We start from the raw sequence: 24,138 nt of genomic DNA on the forward strand, positions 1-24,138 counted from the left end.
CAAAGGAACCTGGCGTCCTGCAGTCCATGGGGTCACAAAGAGTTGCACATGACTTAGCAACTGAACAACAACAATAAATATTGTGAAGTAGAGATTCAACTTTATATGTTTTCCCAGATGGCCACCTAGGTGTCCCAACACCATTTATTGAGTAACTCATTTCCCCTGAACTATTTTTAGCATATACTAAATTCTTATTTCTATTTTGGTATATTTTAGACTTTCCTTTTTTTCTGTTCTGTCATACACCAGTACTATAATTTTTAAAATTACTGTATGTTTATTATGTTTTAAAATCTGATGGAACTAGTACCCCTCCCATTTGTGTGTGATCAGATGCTCAGTTGTGTCCACTCTTTGAGACCCCATGGACTGTAGCTCGCCAGGCTCCTCTGTCCATGGGATTCTCCAGGCAAGAATACTGGAGTAGGTTGCCATGCCATCCTCCAGGGGATCTTCCCAACCCAGGGATCAAACTCGTGTCTCTTATATCTCCTGCATTGGCAGATGGATTCTTTACCACTAGCACCACCTGGGAAGCCTTCCTCTCATTCAGTTCAGTTCAGTTGCTCAGTTGTGTCCGACTCTTTGCAACCCCATGAATCGCAGCACACCAGGCCTCCCTGTCCATCACCAACTCCCGGAGTTTACTCAAACTCATGCCCATCAAGTTGGTGATGCCATCCAGCCATCTCATCCTCTGTCATCCCCTTCTCCTCCTGCCCCCAATCCCTCCCAGCATCAGGGTCTTTTCCAATGAGTCAACTCTTCACATGAGGTGGCCAAAGTACTGGAGTTTCAGCTTCAGCATCAGTCTTTCCAATGAACACCCAGGACTAATCTCCTTCAGGATGGACTGGTTGTATCTCCTTGCAGTCCAAGGGACTCTCAAGAGTCTTCTCCAACACCACAGTTCAAAAGCATAAATTTTTCAGTGCTCAGCTTTCTTCACAGTCCAACTCTCACATCCATACATGACCACTGGAAAAACCATAGCCTTGACCAGATGGACCTTTGTTGGCAAAGTAATGTCTCTGCTTTTTAATATGCTATCTAGGTTGGTCATAACTTTCCTTCCAAGGAGCAAGTGTCTTTTAATTTCATGGCTGCAGTCACCATCTGCAGTGATTTTGGAGCCCAAAAAATAAAGTCTGACACTGTTTCCACTGTCTCCCCATCTATTTCCCATGAGGTGATGGGACCAGATGCCATGATCTTAGTTTTCTGAATGTTAAGCTTTAAGCCAACTTTTTCACTCTCCTCTTTCACTTTCATCAAGAGGCTTTTTAGTTCCTCTTCACTTTCTGCCATAAGGGTGGTGTCATCTTCATATCTGATGTTATTGATACCTCTCCCGGCAATCTTGATTCTAGCTTGTGCTTTCTCCAGCCCAGAGTTTCTCATGATGTACTCTGCATAGAAGTTAAATAAGCAGGGTGATAATATATTGCCTTGACGTACTCCTTTTCCTATTTGGAACCAGTCTGTTGTCCCATATCCAGTTCTAACTGCTGCTTCCTGACCTGCATACAGGTTTCTCAAGAGGCAGGTCAGGTGGTCTGGTATTCCCATCTCTTTCAGAATTTTCCACAGTCTTCCTTTAAGAATATTTATGGCTATTTTCACTTCTTTAGTTTTCCATATGAATATATGAGAATCACCTTGTCAAGTTCCAACAAATTCTATCATTGCTATCATTGTATTTTAGATGATATTTAATTTATAGACTGATGTAGGGAGATTTTGTATCTTTATGAAGTTAAATTTTCCTATCTGAGAACATGGTAGAACTTTATTTTCAGATTTTTTAATGTCCCAAAGCAACATTTTAAAGTTTCTTTGCATAGGCCTTGCATATTTCTTGCTTAGTTTATTTCTAGATATTTTATCTTTTCTGTTGAATGGAATTTTTTCTTTCATTACATCTTCTAGTTTGTCACTTGTCTAAATAATTTTGTACCCAGCCAACTTGCTGCATTCTCTTTAACTCTCTGTAACATTTTTAAAGTAGATTCTCTTGGATTTTCCATATATCGAGGCATATCCTCTGCAAATGGGCTTCCCAGGTGGCACTAGTGGTAAAAAAAAAAAAAAAAAAAACCCACCTGCCAATGCAGGAGACATAAGAGACATGGGTTCAATCCCTGGGTTGGGAAGATCCCCTGGAGAAGGAAATGGCAACCCACTCCAGTGTTCTTGCCTGGAGAATCCCATGGACAGAGGAGCCTAGCCTGCTATGCTCCACTGGGTCTCAAAGAGTCAGACATGACTGAGCAACTTAGCATGCATGCACACACGTGCATCCTCTGCAAATAGTCATCACTTCAGTTCTGCTTTGCAATGTCTTAACCTTTCAAATTGTGATGTACAACATCAATGGCAGAGAAGGGTATAAATCATGTGTTTTACATGCCTTTCCTACCCTTTAAATGAAGTGGACATACTTTCAGGGACTTCCCTGGTGGTCCAGTGGTTAAGACTCCATGCTTCCACTGCAGGGGGCATGGGTTTGATCCCTGGTTGGGGAACTAAGATCCTGCATGCTGTGTGGCATACTAAGAGGAAAAAAAAAAAGTGAACATACTTTTTATTTAAAGCAAAAAGAAAGAAAGTGAAGTCTCTCAGTCTTGTCCAACTCTTTGCGACTCCATGGACTGTAGCCTACCAGGCTCCTCTGTCCATGGGATTTTCCAGGCAAGGGTACTGGAGTGAGTTGCCATTTCCTTCTCCAGGGGATCTTTCCAACCCAGGGATCGAACCCGGGTCTCCCACATTGCAGGCAGATACTTTACCATCTGAGCCACCAAACTTTTTATTTAACTCTCTGCAAATTACTTAGCTTGCATGTGCCATCTGTTTCCTGTTGGGTCACTGACTTGATTCAAATGTGTAGTATTTTTTTAACCATTCAATGAAACATTATGTAATGTCCATCATGTTGTTGTCATGGAACCCTGGGTTTTTAAATGTGTATTTCTTCATTTCGAAACACGTGGGGGTTTTCCTAGTGATCTTTTTTGTTATGAGTGTCAACACACCCAGGAACACATCTGTAGGTGAGCAAGATGAGCCAATTACTCTTGGCAGAGAGGGAAGTGCATGCCATGGGGAACTGTAGGGGGTCTGAAAATGAGAGTGTTAGAAAAAACCTAGGACTTCCCTCATAATCCAGTGGTTAAGAATTCACCTACCAATGCAGATGACCTGGGTTTGATCCCTGGCCCAGAAAGATTCCACGTGCCACGGGCACCTAAGCCCATAAACCACAACTTCTGAATCCGGTGTGCTGAGAACCTGTGCTCCACAAGAGTAGCCACTGCAATGACAAGCCTGTGCACTGAAACTAGGGAGTAGCCCCCACTCACCACAACCAGAGGAAGCCTGCCCATGGTAATGAAGACCCAGCACAAGCAACAATAAATAAATAAAATTTAAAAGAATGAAAGAACCTATTATAACATTTGGGCTTTAGTGGAGTGATTTTGGGGAGAATCCAAGGAATCCAAGGTTTGCTTTAGATGCAGTCAGAAAGCAAGGGCAATTCTATGACTGAAGATGTCAATAAATCTTCTCTATAGGGAGATCAATATAGCAAGGTGAAAGTTTTGATTGGGCAAGTCAATTAAGAGGGGATGTTTGGTATCTGCTGGTTGCATATTGACCTCGATTTTATCTGGGCTTAGGAAAAAATCATGAAACAGGTTTGCTTCATCTTATTTTATCATGGTCCCATGTTAACCTTGTCTGAGATTAGTATTCTGTGAGAGAGTTTACATCCAGTAAAATGAGAGCCAGGCCAGCTTGCAAATGTCAGGAGCTCCTGTTCTGTTCTTTTTTGCTCATGGGCTTCTGGCTTAGTTTTCATAGATCATGCTATGAATAATTTTGATCCTCTGAAACAAGTTAAGACTTGCTTTAGTTCCAGTATGTGGTCAGTTTTTGTAAAGTTCCCTTGTGTGTGCAAAAGAATGTGCAGTGTGATGTTGGATGCAGTGTTCTATACATGTTCACTAGACAAAGCTGCCATGGTTTCAAATCCATATCCTTACTGATAATTTTGTCTGTTTGATCTGTCAATTACTGGGAGAGGGCTGTTAAAGTCTCAGCTCCACGTATGAATTGCTCTTGTTAAAAAAAATTTAAACCCAAGTTTGGTCAGCCCTCTAGATTCAATTCATAATTTGCAGGAAGTAATAAGCTCAGAGGAACTTGTTAAACTACCCCACAGGGATGCAATCATCAACATAAAAGACTGTGGGAACTCTACAGTACAAACAACACATTTCTCAGCAAATAAATTGCAAGATTAAAAAAAGATAAAGGAAGAACCTATAGATTTAAAGACACTTGAAAATATATCATTCCACTATGGACCTCAATTGGTTCCTAATTTAAACAAACTACCTATAAAGAAAAAAATGTGAAAATGGAGAATTTGAACACAGACCTGGATATTTGACAGTAGTAAACAATTGCTGTTGATTTGTAGTTTGATAATGGTATTGTAGTTATGTTATTAAAGAGTCCATATTTTAAAAGTACATACTTAAAATTGCATGTGACAATCCATCACCTTTGCTACATCAAAATATTTTATAATCTTGATGCTATTATAAATTAAATGTTTTCTATTTTTATTTGGAAATCATTTCAAACTTACTGAAAAATATCCAGATTAGAATAAAAACAACCCATACACATTTTAACCAGATTCACCTACTCTTAATATTTAGCCCCATTTACTTTATCATTGTCATCCTCTCTATCTTTTCTACTCAAATCAAGAGCTATATCTTCTCCCCCATTTGTTTATTCATCTATTTATCTCTGTATTATGGGTTTGAACTCACAGGTTTCCATCTTGCAGTGGCTTATGATTTGTTACCCTCCTTATTTATTTGAGCACTTCAAGGAGCCCTAGTTTCTTTTAGTAAGGAATGGTATTAGGGACCAAGATCTGAGTGTTGAGTGTGTTAGTTGCTACTGGACTTTTTCACTGAAAGGAGCTAAGAAATATATGTATGTACCTATTAGTATACACACATATTTAATACACATATACATTTACAAGTGAAAAAGCTGGCCTAAAACTCAGTATTCAAAAAACAGATCATGGCAACCAGTCCCATCGCTTCATGGCAAATAGAAGGGGAGAAAACAGTGACAGATTTTATTTTCTTGGGCTCCAAAATCACTGCAGTGACTGCAGCCACAAAATTAAAAGACTCTTGCTCCTTGGAAGAAAAGCTATGACAAACCTAGACAGCATATTTAAAAACAGAGATATCACTTTGCCAACAAAAGTCTGTATAGTCAAAGCTATGATTTTTCCAGTAGTCATATATGGATGTGAGTTGTTGGACTATAAAGAAGGCTGAGTGCCAAAGAATTGATGCATTTGAATTGTGCTGGAGAAGACTCTTTAAAAAAATTATTTATTTTTGATTGAAGGATAATTGCTTTACAATATGTGTGTTGGTTTCTGCCAAACATCAACATGAATCAGCCACAGGTATACATATGCCCCCTCCCTCTTGAACCTCCCTTCCACTTCCCTACCCATCCCTCCCCTCTAGGTTGCTACAGAGCCCCAGTTTGAGTTCCCTGAGTCATACAGCAAATTCCCACTGGCTCTCTATTTTACATATGGTAATGTAAGTTTCCATGTTACTCTCTCCATACATCCCACCCTCTCCTTCCTCCCCCCCCTCCCCTGTGTCCATAAGTCTATTCTCTATGTTTGTGTCTCCATTGCTGCCCTGCAAATAATTTCATCAGTACCATCTTTCTAGATTCCATGTATATGCATTAGTATATGATATTTTTTTTCTCTTTCTTTCTTACTTCACTCTGTGTAATAGGCTCTAGGTTCATCCACCTCATTAGAACTGACTCAGAATTCATTCCTTTTTATGGCCAAATAATATTCCATTGTATATATGTACCACATCTTCTTTATCCATTCATCTGTCGATGGACATCTAGGTTGCTTCCATGTTCTACTATTGTAAATAGTGCTGCAATGAACAATGGGGTACATGTGTCTTTTGCAATTTTGGTTTCCTCAGGATATATGCCTGGGAGTGGGATTGCTGGGTCATATGGTGGTTTTATTCCTAGTTTTTTAAAGGAATCTCCATGCCATCTTCCATAGTGGCTGTATCAATTTACATTCCCACTAACAGTGCAAGAGGGTTCCCTTTTCTCCACACCCTCTCCAGCATTTATTGTTTGTAGATTTATTGATGATGGCCATTCTGACTGGTGTGAGGTGATATCTCATTGTAGTTTTGACTTGCATTTCTCTAATAATGAGTGATGTTGAGCATCTTTTCATGTGTTTATTAGCCATCTGTATGTCTTCTTTGGAGAAATGTCTGTTTAGGTCTTCTGCCCATTTTTTGACTGGGTTGTTTGTTTTTCTGGTATTGAGTTGTATGAGCTGTTTGTATATTTTGGAAATTAATCCTTTGTCAGTTGTTTCATTTGCTATTATTTTCTCCCATTCTGAGGGTTGTCTTTTCACCTTGTTTATAGTTTCTTTTGCTGTGCAAAAGCTTTTAAGTTTAATTAGGTCCCACTTGTTTACTTTTGTTTTTATTTCCATTACTCTAAGAGGTAGGTGGAGAAGACTTTTGAGAGTCCCTTGGGCTCTCAAGGAGATCAAACAAGTCAATCCTAAAGGAAATCAGTCCTGAATATTCATTGGAAGGACTGATGCCAAAGCCAAAGCTCCAATACTTTGGCCACCTGATGCAAAGAGTTGACTCACTGGAAAAGACCATGATGCTGGGAAAGACTGAGGGCAAGAGGAGAAGGGGACAACAGAGGATGAGATGATTGGATGGCATCATCGACTCAATAGACATGAGTTTGAGCAAAACTCCAGGAGACGGTGAAGGACAGGGAAGTTTGGCTTCCTGCAGTCCATGAGGTCACAAAGAATTGGACACAACTGAGCTACTGAATAATAACAACATACAGATACATGTGAACATGTGCATGCACATACATCTATACCTTCATTCCACATTCATCCTCCTCCCCTGGCTTCTTGTTTTTCTTCCTCTATTCCTTATCTGTACCTCTCTTCTTCCACAGTGAGAACCATGACTCCCAACAACGACACATTCAGTCATTTGCCCCAGCCTATAATATAGCTTACTTCTTTCATACTTCCCAGCACCATAAACAAACCTGTAGGAGCTTGGGCCTCTAGGCAGTCCCCCTTGGTTCTCCAACCTTTCCCACGAGTGAAGGTAAATAGTCAAATAAGCTTAAAATAATTTTCAAAAATTGTGTTTATGAGTTACTTAGTGTTTTATTTCCTTCTCTGTGTGTATGTGTGTGTGTATGTGTGTGTGTGTGTGTGTGTGTGTATATATATATATATATTTCCTTATTTCCCTTTCTTTATTATACAAAAGTCACCATACTGTATATTCTCTTTGCACTTTCCTTTTTCCACTTAAGCATAACTCTTGTCTTTTCTCTTGAGTGAATTTTAGGATTTTATCTTTACCTTTGATGGTCTACAGTTTCACCACAGTGTAGAGTGGTTGAAGATGTGTTTTCTTTTTCCTTAAACCTTGTTTGACTGTTGGTAAGCTGTTGAAATTTGAGGACTTGTATCTTGATTCAAATCTGGAAAATTTTTAACCTTTGACTCCTAGAATATTTGATCTCTCATATTCACTGGTCTTTCTAATTGGATATCCTATTTAATTCTGGAGGGCCTTGACTGATTATCATCCATGCCTCATTGTCTCCCTGTGCTATGCTTTAGGGGCAAGTAGTTTCTTGTTATATTAATATTTCTCTATTATGGACTGAAGTGGCCCCTGCCTCAAAATTCCTATGTTGAAGTCCTAGTGCTCAATAACTCGGAAGTTAACATTATTTGGAGACAGGGTCTTTACAGAGGTAATCCAGTTAAAGTAAGGTCCTGGGATAGCCCTAATATAATATGACAGGCACATTTATAAAAGGGGACACTTGGAGATGCAAACACATACAGAGGAAAGACAGCATGAAGACACACGGTGCAGATGGCCTCTCCAATCCCAGAAGAGAGGCCTGTAACAAACCCTCCCTCACAGCCATCAAGGAGGAACTGACCCTGCCCACGCCTGAATCATGGACTTCCGGCCTTCACGACTGGAAGACAATATGTTTCTGTGGCTTAACACTACCCAGTTTGTGATACTTTGTTCCAGCAGCCCCCGCAAATTTATGCACTCCCAAAACAACAGTTCTCTTCAACTCTGTCTGCTCCACTACTTGACTCAACAAATGAGATTTTCTTCCAGTGGCCATTTTAAATTTCTAAGCTCTTACCTTAGTCTTTCTCCTATGTCTCCCTGCCTTTGTTTTATGACATCCTGATCTTCCTGTTTCTTCCTTTATCTCTTTGACATGATGGAGGACTCTCCGGCAGGGCTTTGAGCTTCTTGGTATGGTTTATGGTTTCAGTCCGGGAGTTCATCCTTAGAGGGAATCATCTCCACAGGAGTTCTGAGCATGACTGATGCTTGCCTAGTCTGGCAGTTGCTTTGTTAGTCTCTTTACTCAGGAGGGTACCTCCCCGTTTGCAGGTGATGCTTATCCCGGCTGTCCATCACAGATTGATGCTGGCTGGGCATTCAGTACTCCCTTTCTAAACTATTCTCTTTTGGCTTCCATCCCCAACTCTTGTCCAGGTCATCAATGGCCTCCAAGGTATTAAATCCAATAGACATATTTATGTCCTCATTTCGGTCAGTCTCTCAGCAGAATTCAACACAGGTGGAAATTTTCCCTCCTGGAAGCACTATTCCCTTGGCTTCTGTGACACCACACAATCCCAGTTGAACTTTCAGCTTTATCTTCCTACCATTCTTCCCCATGTTCACTCCATTCTGGCCTTACCAGCCTCCTTTCTATTCTTGCCACATGGCCTTTGCACTGTTTCCTCTGCCTGGAACACTCTTCTCCCACACAGCTGCATCGCTCATATCTTAGACTGAATTTCCCAGAGCAGACCCTAAAGTGAGGATTTAAGAGAAAGTGGTTTATTTGGGAAGTCATCCCAGGAAGGCCTCTGGGAGAATAGGGAAGTGAGGCAAGAAAGGAAGGATGTCAGCACTGTGGGCAAGGGGATTGCAAGCCTGAGATGCAAGACAGTTGAGGTATTTATCCTCCAGCTCCTATCTGTCATCGCCTGAGGGCTGCTTTCAGGAGTATTGACCCTCACACCTCCAGCCAGCCGCTTGATCACAGCCTGGCAGGATCCTGAGCAGAGGACCAGCCAAGCCCAAATACCTAACCCAGGGACTGAATGAAAGTCACTCAGTCATGTCCTTCTCTTTGCAACACCATAGACTGCAGCCTGCCAGGCTCCTCTTTCCATGGGATTTTCCAGGCAAGAATACTGGATTAGGTTGCCATTCCCTCCTCCAAGGGATCTTCCTGACCCAGGGATTGAACCCAGGTCTCTCGTGCTTGCAGGCACACTCTTTACCATCTGAGTCACCAGGAAAACCCAGTGACTGGGAGATAACAAATGTGTGCTGTTTTAAGCTGCGAAGTTTTTAGTCATGTGTTATGGGGCAATGGAAAACAGATACCTGGGGACTTCCCTGGTGGTCCAGTTGTTAAAACTTCATGTTTCCAATGCAGCGGGTATGGATTAGATCCCTGGTTGAGGAACTGACATCCCACATGACTTGGGGCCAAAAAAGAATAAAAGAGAAACAAGGTGATAACCAATTTAATAAAGACTTTTAGAAAAGGAAAAGAGGACTTCTTTGGTGGCTCAGTGGTAAAGAATCCGCCAGCCAATGCAGGCGACAGGGTTTCCATCCTTGATCCGGGAAGATCACACATACTGCAGAGTAGCTAAGCCACAATAATAAACCATGCTGAGTCTGTGCTCTAGAGTCCAGGAGCCACAACTGCTGAGGCCACATGACACAATGACTGAAGCCCCTGTGCCCTAGAGCCTGTGCTTTGCAACAAGAGAAGCCATTGCAATGAGAAGCCTGCATCAGTGCAACTAGACAGTAGCCCACAGTCTTCATAGCAACAAAGACCCAGCACAGCCAAAAATAAATGTAAATAAATAAATTTTTTGAGAACGAAAACACGCACCTGTTGTAGAGAGCTGATTGGTGGCCCTTCCCCCCCAAAAAAAAAAGACATATGCACATGGAACCTGGGAACATGAGCTTCTTTGGATGAAAGAGCCTTTACAAGGGTGATGAAATGAATGATCTCAGTATGTGATCATTCCAGATGAAGGTGGACCCTAAATCCAATGACTGAGTTCACAGAAGAGAAGACAGACACAGACGAGAAGCCACATGGAGGGATTGAAGTGACACGGCCACAAGCTGGAGGACTGGCCTGAGACGGATTCTCCCTCAAGGCCTCTGGAGGGTACCAAGCCTGCCCACACCTGATCTCAGACTTCTCCCTCCAGAACAGGGAGAGAATACATTTCCATTGCTGTAAGGCTATCCCCCCTGGTTTGTGGTCCTTTGTTATGGCAGCCCCATGAAAGCCATACCCCTGTGAGTGTGCCAAGAAGCAGTGCCCAGGGAAGAAAGTGATGGAGTTCCAGAGTCCAGTGGGGGTGGGAGTGGAATCAGGCTTGATCCTAAGGAAAAGGAAGGCTTTGAACACAGAGGAGATGTGTGAGCGAATACAGAGGGTGGGCTGTGTCCGTCTGAGGGGCAGTGTTGGCTCTGGTGACTTTTGTGTGCAGAAGGCTGAGGGGACATTGAAGAGCTGAGGCTGATTCTGCTGCTGGTGTGGGCCTCTCTGCTGAGGGCTTCAAGGAGGCCACCCAGTGGCTTTAAGCAGTTGAGGGCAAGATGCGAGTGGCATGCGCCAAGGATCCCTCTACTGCTGGGTGGAGGAGGGTTTGGAGGAGACCAACCTGGAGGCCGGGAGAGCCAAAGGGGACAGTCCCCATTATCCAGAGGACAGAGCAAAAAGGAAGGAGGTGGGAAAGAGGATCCTCGAGGATGGAGCCAGTGAGACCGAGAGAAGGTAAGGCTGGCAGGAAAGACAAAATCAGAGTGAACACAGAGCCTCTTTAAGACCAAAGAAGGGTCTCAGCTTCATAGTGAGGTAGACTTTGTTCCATGCTCAATAACCCAAAGGAAGTGGGAAGCGCAACCACAGCAAAAAAACAGGCAGTTATGGGAGTGCCCCTGGTCCCCCAACTGTTTGAGTCATCAAGCGGTCTTCAATGGACCAATCAATCCATCAACTTGTTGCTCTTAGGTGACTTCAGTGGCCCTTCCCTCTGTAGGCTGATTCTGAGCTCATTAGACCCCCAGCTGGGCCAGGACCTTTCCAGTCCTTCCAAGCTCCTGAGTAAGCATATTGGAATTCTAGGTATGAGGGACTCAGCTGTTAAAGGAGTTGAGTCTCCTAGGTCAGCTTCCGATGTTTTACTTTCCTTTTGGATTGTGCTGAAGATCCCCAGCAGACTGTAGAATTTTCCAGAGAGGGCAGGCTCTGCCCCAGTGTGCTCCCAAGGCTTCTGCACCTCTTGTAACTGCTCAGGCCCCTGTAGCCAAGGCCAGTGAACATGTGGTGGCCCCCGGGAGATGTCCACATTCTAACCCCTGGAGCCTGTGGATGGAGCACTTTGCAGACAGGCTTGAGCTCAGGACCTTGAGATGGGGAGAAGACTCTGGGTGATCTGGGTGCACCTTAACTGCAATCTTCTGTATCCTTATAAAAAAGATCTGAATGACAGAAGTGAGAAGGCAATGTGATGGCAGCAGAGAGAGAGTTGAAACTGCTCTTCTAGTGGCATTGATAATGGAAGAAGGAGCTACAAGCCAAGGAGTGCAGGTGTTTCTCTAGAGGCTGGAAAAGATCATGCAGTGGATTCTCCCCTAGAGCGTCCAGAGGGAGCACAGCCTTGCTGACACCTTGATTTTGACCCAGTGAAACTGAGTTTGTTTTTCTGATGCCCATCCCCAACCCCCAGCAGACTATATAAATTCCTTGGGCACAGGCTCCTCCTCAAGTCCTAAGAGGGGTGCTAGCAATATTGTAGTTGTAATGTTATGTTCTTTCCCTTGTGGCTCAGCTGGTAAAGAATCCGCCTGCAATGCAGGAGACCTGGGCTCGATCCCTGGGTTGGGAAGATCCCCTGGAGAAGGGAAAGGCTACCCACTCTGGTATTCTGGCCTGGAGAATTCCATGAACTGTATAGTCCATGGGGTCACAAAGAGTCAGACACAACTGAGCGACCTTCATGTTTCATGTTTATTAAAAATGACGGCCTCCAAATTGCATGAGCTTTAAGCTCTGCAACCCTTGGATCCACTTGTGGCCAAGCACCCACCAGCACTTGGAATGAGACCCCCGTAAATGGCTCACTGTGGTTGGCAGAATTCCTCCTCTGAGCCCCGTTCTGCATGAGGCCTCAATCTTGGCTCAGAAAGACTTGAACAAAACACTGACATAGTTTTGAACAGTTTGAGCCTCCCTGGGATGACTCTAGCCTCCTTAAAGTGCCTGCCTGAGAAAACTCAAGGCTGGCCAAAGAACCTGCAGTTTGCTCCAGCCTGAGCCTGAAGATGGATCCTTATTTCCCATCCTGTGTGGGAAGGCAGAAGCCTCACTTTCAGAAGCACCATTTAGAGAACCCATGCAGGTTTCATGTGGACCAACCTCTCCTTAAAATGCCCAGTCCACTCTGTATGGTTTGGAGTTGCATTGAGTTCATGCTGGGCTCTTTTCCCCCCCTGCAGTAGTAGATGACTAATTAACATCTGTTCTTTTGCCGCTTCAACTAGGGTTAGGCTTTGATTTTCTCTGACCAACCCCAAGTCCCAGACCCTGGGGTATCTTCCCTGTGTGAAGCTCCAGCCTGCAAAGCTGATGGGCCACCATGCCCATGACTGGGTTATGTTCTAGGTCATACGTGACTTCAAGAAAGAGAAATTATCCCCAGTGGACCTGACCTAATCCTATGAACCCCTTAAATCTGGGCCCAGCAGCCAGAGACCAGGAAGTTAAAGATTCAAAGCACAAAAGGGATTCAATAAGAAGGAAATTCTCCTGTTGGCTTTGGAGATGGAGGAGGCCTTGGCAAGCTGAGAACAGTTCCCAGCTGATAGCCAGTGAGGGAACAGGGCCCTCATTCCTATAGCCACAAGGAGCTGAACATGCCAATGGCTTTGATGAGACTGCAGAGTAGAAGGCAGCCTGGTAGTTGTAATTTTATGTTCTTTATGCACCTCCAGTGCAACCTGAGAACCCAGCCACATCATTCCCAGAACTTCTGACCAATAGGGCTGTGAGCTGATAAGTAGGTGGTATTGGTGAAGGCCACTGAGTTTGTGGTAATTTGTTACACAGCCATAGCTAACTAATACACTTGTCACCTGAGAAAGGGTGACAAGTCCCTGAGAAGGGACGTTGCTCCTTCTCTTGCTCTAGATTGTAGTGCAAAAGTCACTTTCTCCAGAGAACTTTTCTGCCCTTCTCCTCCTAGACTATATTTGGTTGCTGTTCTGCACTCAGGGAGCCTGGCACTTTCCTACACAGCTCTTTGTCTCCATTTATAAGTGGCCATTTAACTATGAGGTGACTTTCCCATGTCTGGGCTGTGACATCCATGAGGGCAGGGAGCTGTGTCTCAGCAGCTAGCAGGCCCACAGTTGGTGCTCAATAAATAGGAAGGATCAGCATCCACATGGGAGGCAGGGGTGTCGAGGAGGTGGTTGGGACAACCCCTGTATTCCAGGCAGTGAAGAAAAGGAGCCGAGAAGGGGCTGGGCTTGTGTTCTCTCCCATCAATGTCACAAGAGGGGGTGGTGGGGAGGACAAAATGAGGGCCCAGTGAAGGCGCTTGGCTGTTGGAGGGAGGGGTGGGCAGACCCAGGGTGTGCCCACAAGAGCAGGGAACCAAAGGGGCGAGGGGTGCAGACAACAGGGATAGTTGAGATGCGTCTGACTGGAAGGGTCAGACTGTATACACAGGCAGAGGCATGCAGGTACATGGAGTGACTCTGAAGGACAAAAGAGATGGGGGGACAGGAGGAGTGTAAGATGGCAGCCCCTGGAGGCATACCTCGGCTGAAGCAGGAGGCGGAGGAGAGGAGGGTGAGGGCCAGAGGAGGCCATGGCAGAAAGGCTGGGGAGGAGCCCGAAGGAGAGTGTGGAGGGCAGTGCAGGGTAGGGATGCGAGGCCCAGGGAGCTGGAATTGTAGCGCCAACCAGCAAGAGTGGCAGGTGAGGCTGGCGGGTTCAGCTGTGGCCAAGATTTCCAAATGGACCTTGGGGGTCCAGGTGGGGATGGCAGGGCCTGAAGGGAGCTCTCACTCTCCCCCAGCAACTCTGGGTTCCCAGGCAGGCCAGAGTGTGTGCTCCATGGACATAGGTGACCTAAAACAGCACCTGCTGTGTGTAGGCCAAGGGCTAGGAGCTGGGGTGTTTGGTGGTGGCAACGTATTCCCTGGTCTCATGGAGCTCATGGTCATGAAAGGGCAACGGGCATCTCTCCCGGAAGGAAGCGGGGTGATGACATAATGCTCAGTTTGGGTTACAAGTACCACACAAGGCCTTGGCACATGAGTCCCACTTCCTCGGAACCACCCTTCCTGCCCCTTGCTGCCGGTCCTTCAGGTGACAGATTCAAGGTCACCTGCTCAGAGCGCCTTCCTTGAATCCCCCTGCCCCTGCCCTGTTCATCTCTATCCTGTCTGTTCACTTCAGAGCACTCTGCCCTGTCCATTCTTTTCCAGCGTGTGAATGGGACTTTCCATGAGTGTCCAGGTCCCTGAGCCTGTCCTCTGGGCTCTCAGGTACCCCACAACCCAGGCTGGTGTGGGCCAAGCCTCAGTGAGTGCTGGCAAGCTAAGTGAAGGGAGTGATTGTAAAGATGAAATGAGGTGAGGGGTGGAAAAATGCCCAGCGCCACATCTGCTAGAAAGTGCTATTGGCATTTCCTTGAACCGTGAGATCCGAGCGGAATGTCAGTTTCGGAAAGTTGGTAACCACAGCAGTGAAGTTGAGAGTGTTTCCCATCAGGCAGGCTTTGATCACTTGACCACGTGGCTCCAGAGGTTGCCTCCAGCCCTTCCTGGGCACCCCTGGCCTGAGTCATGGGACTCCCTAAGTTAGAACGCATGTTTCCATCAGCAGGGCTGCTGATGGAGGACAGATCTTGTTGCCCCTGGCCACCTTCCCAGACTCTGCCCCTGGAGCTCTGCTTACTGACTGAGCACCATTTCAAGGCCTCAGACAGGACCCTTGGCCCCAGAAGCACAGAGGAGACCCCTCTCACAGTCTCTCTTTCCTGGAGCTACAGCTTAGGACCCGCCACCCTCTACATTTCACATCATCTTCACCAACACGTACTGCATTAGGTACCAGAGAAATGGCCACCTGCCCCCACTCGTGCACCCTAACTTGAATCAGGGTCAGGGGAGGCCCCGTGACATTTGAGGGCTGTAGGGAACATATATTTTTGAGGACTCACTAACCTAGTGTGGTTACCTGTGTGTCCTCAGTGATCATGATGGATGGGAAGCCACAGAGGACCTTAAGTTACACTTTGTGTTTCCTTTTGTCCTGGTGGCCTTTTTAAAAAATGTCACTACTCACTGTTTACAATAGCTAAGACATGGAAGCAACCTAGGTGTCCATCAGCAGATGAATGGATAAGAAAGCTGTAGTACATATATACAATGGAATATTATTCAGCTATTAAAAAGAATGCATTTGAATCAGTTCTAATGAGGTAGATGAAACTGGAGCCTATTATACAGAGTGAAGTAAGTCAGAAAAAAAAAACACCAATACAGTATATTAACACATATATATGGAATTTAGAAAGATGGTAATGATGACCCTATATGCGAGACAGCAAAAGAGACACAGATGTAAAGAACAGACTTTTGGACTCTGTGGGAGAAGGCAAGGGTGGGATGATTTGAGAGAATAGCATTGAAACATGTATATTACCATATGTGAAATAGATTGCCAGTCCAGGTTCAATGCATGAGACAGGGTGCTCAGGGCCAGTGCACTGGGATGACCCTGAGGGATGGGATGGGGAGGGAGGTGGGAGGGGGATTCAGGATGGGGGACACAGGTACACCCATGGCTGATTCATGTCAATGTATGGCAAAAACCACTACAATATTGTAAAGTAATTAGCCTCCAATTAAAATAAATTAATTAATTTTAAAAAATGTTGCTGCTGTGGGACCCCATTACCAAAGTTCAAACACATGGCACTGCCTTGGGATAGACACCAGGAGGAATGTGAAGTTGCCATCCCAAAGTCTGACATCAATAGCAACAGTAAGAGGGTGTGAAGTCCACCCCCTCCCCCCTACCAGCTCTCCCAATGTGGACCACACATGCACACACCCACCCCAGTCCCCAAGTTCTCCCTGACTGTGACCAGGCAGTCTTCTGGCCCTCCTTGCTGCTCATATTCTCTTTCCACCCTTTTCTCCCAGAGGCCAACAGCTAGTCTCCTCCATGGGGCCAGGAGTGGAGCAGGGGGCATACCCAGATAGTGCAAGGTGACGTTCGCCTTCTTGAAGACCACTGCCCTTGGGCTTGTGGGGCCCTATGGCTCTGGAGCTGAGCTAAGACCCACTGACTGCGTGGTAATCTGAGAGGGCTGTGCTACCCCACTCAGATTTCAGGGAGCCAGAGATGATGCCCACGAGGTAGGAGGCAACTGACATTTGGCCTTGGGCCTAGAAATTAGAAACATGATCAAATCTTAAGCTATAAAGTTTTGTTCCACAACCTCCTTTCATCAGAGCTGTTCTGTCTGAGACCCACCCGTGGCAGGCGGCCACCTGGCTCCCACAGTGAGCCTGACTTAGAGCGTGCAGAGCTTGTTTACAAAGGGCAGGGTGGCTTGTGTGCATCTGCAGACTGAACTAAGCTCCCGCAGGAAGGTCAGGTAGGATGGTCCTCTTGTGACACATGGCTTTACCAGTGGCACCATGTGCTTGGGGGCTTTCCTGGTGGCTCAGTCAGTAACGAATCCATCTGCAATGCAGGAGACCCGGGTTCGATGCCTGGGTCGGGAAGATCCCTCAAAGAAGGAAATGGCAACCCACTCCAGTATTCTTGCCTGAAAAATCCCACAGACAGAGGAGCCTGGAGGGCTCCAGTCCATGGAGGTGCAAGAGACCCCACTTAGCAACTAAATCACCACCACCCTGTGCCTGGCTGGCTCTGTGTGGCAAATTACTTATGTCAAACTTACGATGAACTCTGTGCCTCTTAAGGACATGGGTTCCAGACTCCACTGGGATTAAAGCCTATTTCATGATGCAGAATCACCATGCCCTGGCGACAAGGAAGTTTAGTTCAGCAGGCAGAGCCCTAACAGGCTGCATGTGGTTTTCCTTGTAAATCCCATCTCCCGTGTCAGATGAGTAGTCTGCTGTTGCCGTGGTGAATTGGTATTATACTGTGACCTTGATTCTGAGCAAAAATGTACGTTGCCTTGACCGTGATTACACAAAACTGGTTGTCTAGGAAACAGCACAGTTCCGAGAACAGGAAGGGCTAGATCATTTGGGACTTTGACTGGAAGCCACACAGGGTTACCTTGTACCCAGGGGGGTCTCAGCTTTACTTTGGGGGCCTCTCGTCTTCGTGTTTCTGTATGTGACACACAGAGAGGGAGGGGGCGGGGAGCAACACAGAGCCAGACAGAAAGGTGGAGAGCTAGCCTGCCTCTGCCCCCCAGGAAGTTTCAAGCCACTAGAAGCCTGTCCAGCTGTGGTGACAAGTGAGGGGCTTGCAGTGCCCTCTCCCATCTCTGACCGGAATGCTGCTGGGGAGGGGAGTGAAGTTCCTCAATGCTTTTGGCCTCCTGCCTGTTCGCTATCACTTGACAGAGCTCCAGAGCTGGGGAGGTCACCCCAGGCTCTGGGATGTTACTACCTTCCATCGAGGGTGTCTGGTTCCACCTGTGAGAAGTTCACACACACACACAAACACACACACACACACAGAGCACACCCAGCACACCCAGGGCAGATGGATGTAGCTGAACTGCACATGGACTCAGAGATGGCTTCCCAGGGCAGCTGCGAAAGCTGCCTTGACCTAGAAAGAAGCCTTGGAGGAGGGCTGCTACCCGCCTGTGGGCACAGACCCCAGTGTGGCAGGGTAGGCAGTTTCCAGCAGGGCACACTGAGTGAGAACCCAGCAGAGGCTGCCCGTGGGGGGGCATGGCCTCCTCCACCCCAGCACCCTCCCTTGTCCCAATCCAACCAAGGAGCAGCCCAGGTTAGGAGCACATCCCCCGCCTCTAGGTGCACACACGTGCTGATCACAAACCCCCATCTGTTGCCCAGGCTGAAAACCTCCCCGTCATCCTTGACTCCTCTTCTTTCTCAACCAGGAGCCCACGCCCCTCTCCAGGCAGTCAGGAATTCCTGTTCTCTCAGACCCTGATGCTGGGAGGGATTGGGGGCAGGAGGAGAAGGGGACGACAGAGGATGAGATGGCTGGATGGCATCACCGACTCGATGGACATGAGTTTGAGTAAACTCCGGGAGTTGGTAGATGGACAGGGAGGCCTGGCGTGCTGCGATTCATGGGGTCGCAAAGAGTCGGACACGACTGAGCGACTGAACTGACTGACTGACAGCCCTTCCTTGGATCCCCCGGTCCAGCCATCCCTCCCTCTCCATTCCCCTTACAATGACTCCCGGCCTAGGTCCCATCCTCCATCACCTGACAACTGCACACAGGACGGGTACCATCAATACTTCTCAAATACATAACTGAGGAGCCCTCGCTTTCCTGAGATATCCACTTTATTGCTGTAGTCCGGAACCAAACCTAAGACATCTCTGAGGTGTGCCTGTATTGCACTCATTTGACTGGGGGCAAAGAAAAAGAAATGGCAAGACCCTTGAACTTGTACTAAATGCTTCTTTCCAAGGAGTATTAGTTCCTAAAAGATCTCACAAAAGTTAAAGAGTGAAATTCTGAAGAATGCTAAGTTTTCTGAGATATTTGAAGGATTATGTTTAATGATATCTTCCGACACAGTATCCAATGACTCTCGGCTCTAACAGATGAAGAAATCATTCGGGTGGAGAGGGAGGTGGGAGAGGGGATCAGGATGGGGAATACATGTATATCCATGGCTGATTCATGTCAATGTATGACAAAAACCACTACAATATTGTGAAGTAATTAGCCTCCTACTAATAAAAAAAAAAATCTCAAAAGTAGATGGCTGAGTACTCAGGGAGAGTATTTGACTATTATCAAACACACTATAAGGTGTGTGGATATTTGTGTGTAAAATAAATGAGCAATGGCACAACTAAAAAAAAAAAAAAGAAATCATTTCACCATCTTCCTCCTGCCCTGTCGGTTCTCCACTTCTGGTTTTGGTTAGATTTTTACTTTTACATTGTTAAGGTTTCAAAAATTTGCATTCTGTCCTATAGTAGGACAATGATTAATGCATAATTCCACAATTATGGAATATTAGTTCTGCATATAAATGGATTCAGTGATCAGGATAGTTCCTTCCATCTCCAAGGTCTTGATTTCAGTTTATCTTTTTGTTGGCTAGCCTTTATTGTTCAGTGGTAATTTCAACTTTCTGCTTTTAGACTTGAAGGACAAGTTGGACAAATGGAACGTTCTCAGAGCAAACTGCCTTTTCCTCAAAACTTTAGAAAACTTTCCCCACTGGCATCCAGCATTGAGAACTGATTATGAGAAGTCTAAGGCCAGCATGACTTCTCCCAGGAAGATATTCTTCTCTTGATTGTTCTCTTTTCTAGAAAACCCATTATATATGTGCTTCATCTTTGCTGCTTCCCAGACTGTCATCTGCTCTCCAATCTTGTCCTCTCTCCCATTTTATATTGTGTGACTTCTTCAGGCCTTTACACTGTGTCCTCACATCATCACTATGTATGTGTTCACCTTGGTCACACTGACCTGAATTGCTCTCACTGTGGCTTTCATCTCAGCAATATTTTTATTTTTTCTTTCCATTTTTTTCTGAGCTCTGCTACCTTTCTTTCATTTCCTTCTGCTTTCTAATCATCCTTTTTTTTGAGCTCTACATTTCTTCTTCAAATTTTATTTTGAAAAATCATGTTTAGTGAAACTTCTTTGAGGTTTTTTAGGGTGTTGTTTTTTGTTTTTGTCTAGAGTCTCCCTGTATTAATACCCTGTAGGTATTAATCATTCCCTTTATGATGTGCTTTTCTTCTGTTTGCTCCCATTCCTTTCCTCCTCTTATTATTTTTGTAATTGGTGCTGTTTCTATGTTACGAATAGGACTCATGTTGGGCTGTGAATGCCCTGGCTTTTGCCAACATGTCCACATCATTTCCCTGGGTCTCCACAGTGACATTCCACGTCTCCAGTGCTCTGTGTCCTTAATTTTCCTTGATCTAACAAGATCTTCCAGACTGACCCTGGATTTGGGAGCAGTCTGATTCATCCTCCACTTCTAAGAAGGCATTGCTGGCCCCGTTTGCTCCCTACCCCTGTGCAGACATAGCAGTGTTTGACTAGAGAGCTTCCTAATTTGTGGCCTGGGGATGTAGCTGTTTTTCTCTTTGAAGCCAGGCTAGCCTATCATTTTTCTGTGAAACTAGGTGAGAGGTGGGGGAACCCAATGTTTGGAAGAATTTCCTTTCTTAGGTCAGTATCTACCACAGGCAGCTAAGACTCAGGCAGGAGCACAAAGCACGTGGCTCCACCAGCTCCCTGACTCTGGACTGGGGAGGAGCCCGGGCTGGAAAGGCCTAGCCTATCCAAGCTGAGAGCTGCTCTGTGGGGAAGAATATGGGTGGAGACGACTGTCTGCCTGCCCTGCCCTCTGCCAGCCATCATACTTGTGAGATCACACACAATGTGTCTGTTAACGTCACACTGGGTCACTGGGAGATGTGTCATGGCCAGGAGGCAGCCCTCAGCTGGCTGCCTCACAGGGACCCCAGGAGGGAGCTAAAGACAAGCACAGAAGGAGATGTCAGCTCTCTCAACACGGCTCGATGTGGAGAATGGGCTCTAGCCCTTTGATGAGCAAGTTGAGACTCTTGGGAAGTCCCAAGTCTGAGCAGTTCCTTAAACTGGGACCCAGGGCATTAGGTGGCAGAGTTTCTCAGCCACCCAGAAAGAAGTTAAAGAAAAAGTGGCCCAAAGTAACTGCTGAAAGGCAAAGACAGACTGCAAGTTGCCCAGGAAAACAGAGTGGAGCAAGATGCAACAAAGAGCCAGCAAGCCAGTGGTCAACCCAAACCTGGGACCCTAAAGAGCAGGGGATTCTGGGAAAACTAGTTGCAGTTCAGCCCAGGGGACACAGTACACTTGACAAGTGCTGTCTCCCCACTGTAGATGCCTCAATGTTTCCTCCACCCCTCCCCATTGCCCCTCTATACACACCTGCAAACATCAGCCTTCTGCCTCAGAAGCATACGTGTGCATGTATGCTAATCTAAACCCAAGGCCCCCCTCCCCAGCCCTGAGGGCACCTGTCTCCATGGGCCCCAGAGGGCAGGACTGAGTGAGGGGAATCACTGCAGGGGAATTGCTGGGGTCTGGCCTCTTGGGGACCCAGAGGAGAAGCATCGCCCTGCAGCCGTGGCAAGATTCTCAGGCGGCCCAAGATGGCAGAATGCACCAGATGTTAAGATTGGCAGCTTACGTGAAGATGATGGACACGGTCTCCAGCCTGAAGCCTTCAGAAAGCCAGGGCTTTGGGGCCTGCCAGCCAGCCACTGGGACATAGGCTCACAAGCTCCCTCCACGCCACCCTGAGCCCAAATTCCTGCTCACCCGGAAGTCGCTGGCTCCCTGCAGGACCTGGCTGCTGGCAGAGCCCCTGGAGCCCTGCTCTGGTGAACTTGTCCTCCAAAGCCCAGCGTGGCTACTAGGATGTGTCCACAGAGCAAGACTCAGGCCCCCACACCAAGGCCCCTGTGGAGGAACTGCTCAAGGCCAGTTCCTCAGTGCCCCCAAAGGGTCAGGTACCAAGTTGCATCCCCCCAAGCATCCACTCTTATAGCTGAGTCTCAGGGGCTATTGGCTGAATACAGTCTCCCCCTCTGCACACAGGGACTGGGCTGGGACCGAGATGGGCCAGTGGACTGCAGGGGGCACCAGCAGGATCTCCCCAGGGGCTTAGGGAGGGTATCCACATGGTGAGCTGCCACCCCTTGGCAGCAGAGCCTTGGACATGGCCCTGCCCACTAGAAAGGGTGTGTCAGGGAGTGGAGGGCATGCCACCCCACAGGCCTCCACCAGCTGCCCCAGATCCTGGCAGGGCCAGAAGGTGCTATGCCAATGTGGGTTTGGACTGCAGGACAGATGGACGGCGGAGGGAGACAGAGAGGGAAATGTGAAAGGCGATGTCAAGGTCTGTAGAGATGTCTCCAGCCACCCCATTTGAGACTTGAGTAAAGTACCCGAAGCTTTGGGGAATGGGGACAGGGTGGCACACTGGGGACAGGGGCTTCCCCTGCAGCCGGTCTGCTTGGCACCCTCAGTTGGCTGGAGTCAGCTGACATCTTCCTCCAGTTCATGGGGAAGATGGAAGCCAGTGGAAGTCTCAGGCTCCACTCAGCAAAGGTGATGTGGCCTGAGAGATAAGCCCTTCCATGTCCACACTCACTCACACATATATGTAGCCACACACACACTCACACACGCTCAAACATGTTCACATCAACCCTACACACTCACATTACACAATCATGAATACTCACACTACACAATCACACACACAAGAACTCCACACACATACACTCCACAGTCGCATACAACCACATATGCACCACACAAATGCACACACATACTGAAGCTTTGCCTGGAGATTCCCAATCCCAGGGCTTCCCCAGGGGCTCACAGGCTCCTCGCCACTGGCAATCAGCCCTCCCAGCCAGCAGGAGGCACCAGCTGAACGTGCATGTATGTGTGCCCTGCCACTAACCACAGACTGGGCTCTGCTCTTGCCATCAGCCTGGCTCCCCCTCAGACTTCAGTTCCAAGAGATAAGAGGTGAAGACCCACCCTCTGTACCTCTGCCTGGTTTGCCCTAGACTTGCCCTTGGGGCATGAGCCCCAGCTTTCCAACTCTCAGCCACCCGGCAGGCGCCTGCTGAGGCCTGGGGTCCTTTCGGCGAGTGTCACTGAGTGGCCCTAGTACCACTGAGAGACTTTAGCCATCACATCTTATTGTGGCCAGTGGGAGCACAAAGGGAATTAGCCGAAGGATGCCCGGGGTCCCATCAGCATTCGGGGAGAGCTGTAGAGCCAGGCCCGGAGGCTTTGCAGAAAGGAACAAGGCTCTAAATCATGCTACAGTGCTGGACAGGCGAAGACACCCCTCTGGCCCCCTCCTTCCCACCACTTCCAAGGTGGTGCTAGTGGTAAAGAACCTGCCTGCCAATGCAGGAGGCACAGAGATGCAGGTTTGGTCCCTGGGTCCGACAGCTTCCCAGTGCCCTTAGCATCAGGCCAGTTTCCCCCATCCCTGAACATTATCCCTTCAGAGAGCACCCCTGGCCCTCCCCCTCACATGACTGGGCCTCCACTCTTGCAGGTCTCAGTAGGCTGGTCCTGTCTTCTCTTTGAAAGCAAATGTGTGTGCAGGCTGAGGTGGTGTGGGTATGTTTGCACCTGCTCTCCCAGAAACCCTACGAGTGTTCAGGCCTGATTTTCCACTGCTAAGTGCTGTCACTGTTGTTCCACAGTGAGGTTGTCGCATTTTACAATCCCTCAGCTTAAAATACATTTGGTTTTTTCAAAACTCTATCAGACTAATACTAGCTTTCTCACCAAGGAGGCTAGAGACCTCTGGACATGCCAGTTCCTTGTTTTGGAGCCCCTCTCTGGATCCCACGTCTTGAGCAGCCCTGGGTCCCAGGCACTTGGATGCCAGGGGCACCTGCCCCCAGTGAAGAAGAAAATCAGGATCACCGCCATCCGTTTTCAAAAGACAGAGAACTATTCTGTCTCTATCAACTATAGCTGTGTTCAAAAGACACAACTATCCCAAAATGAGAACAAATATAACCTCAAAATGTTACGGTTCGCCTATCAAATGGAAGAAAAACCCTCACCATGTCTGGGTCTTCAAAGTACCTACTCTACCCTCTCATTGCC

Source organism: Odocoileus virginianus, unplaced genomic scaffold, assembly GCF_023699985.2.
Source record: "Odocoileus virginianus isolate 20LAN1187 ecotype Illinois unplaced genomic scaffold, Ovbor_1.2 Unplaced_Scaffold_18, whole genome shotgun sequence".
Lineage (NCBI taxonomy): Eukaryota > Metazoa > Chordata > Mammalia > Artiodactyla > Cervidae > Odocoileus > Odocoileus virginianus.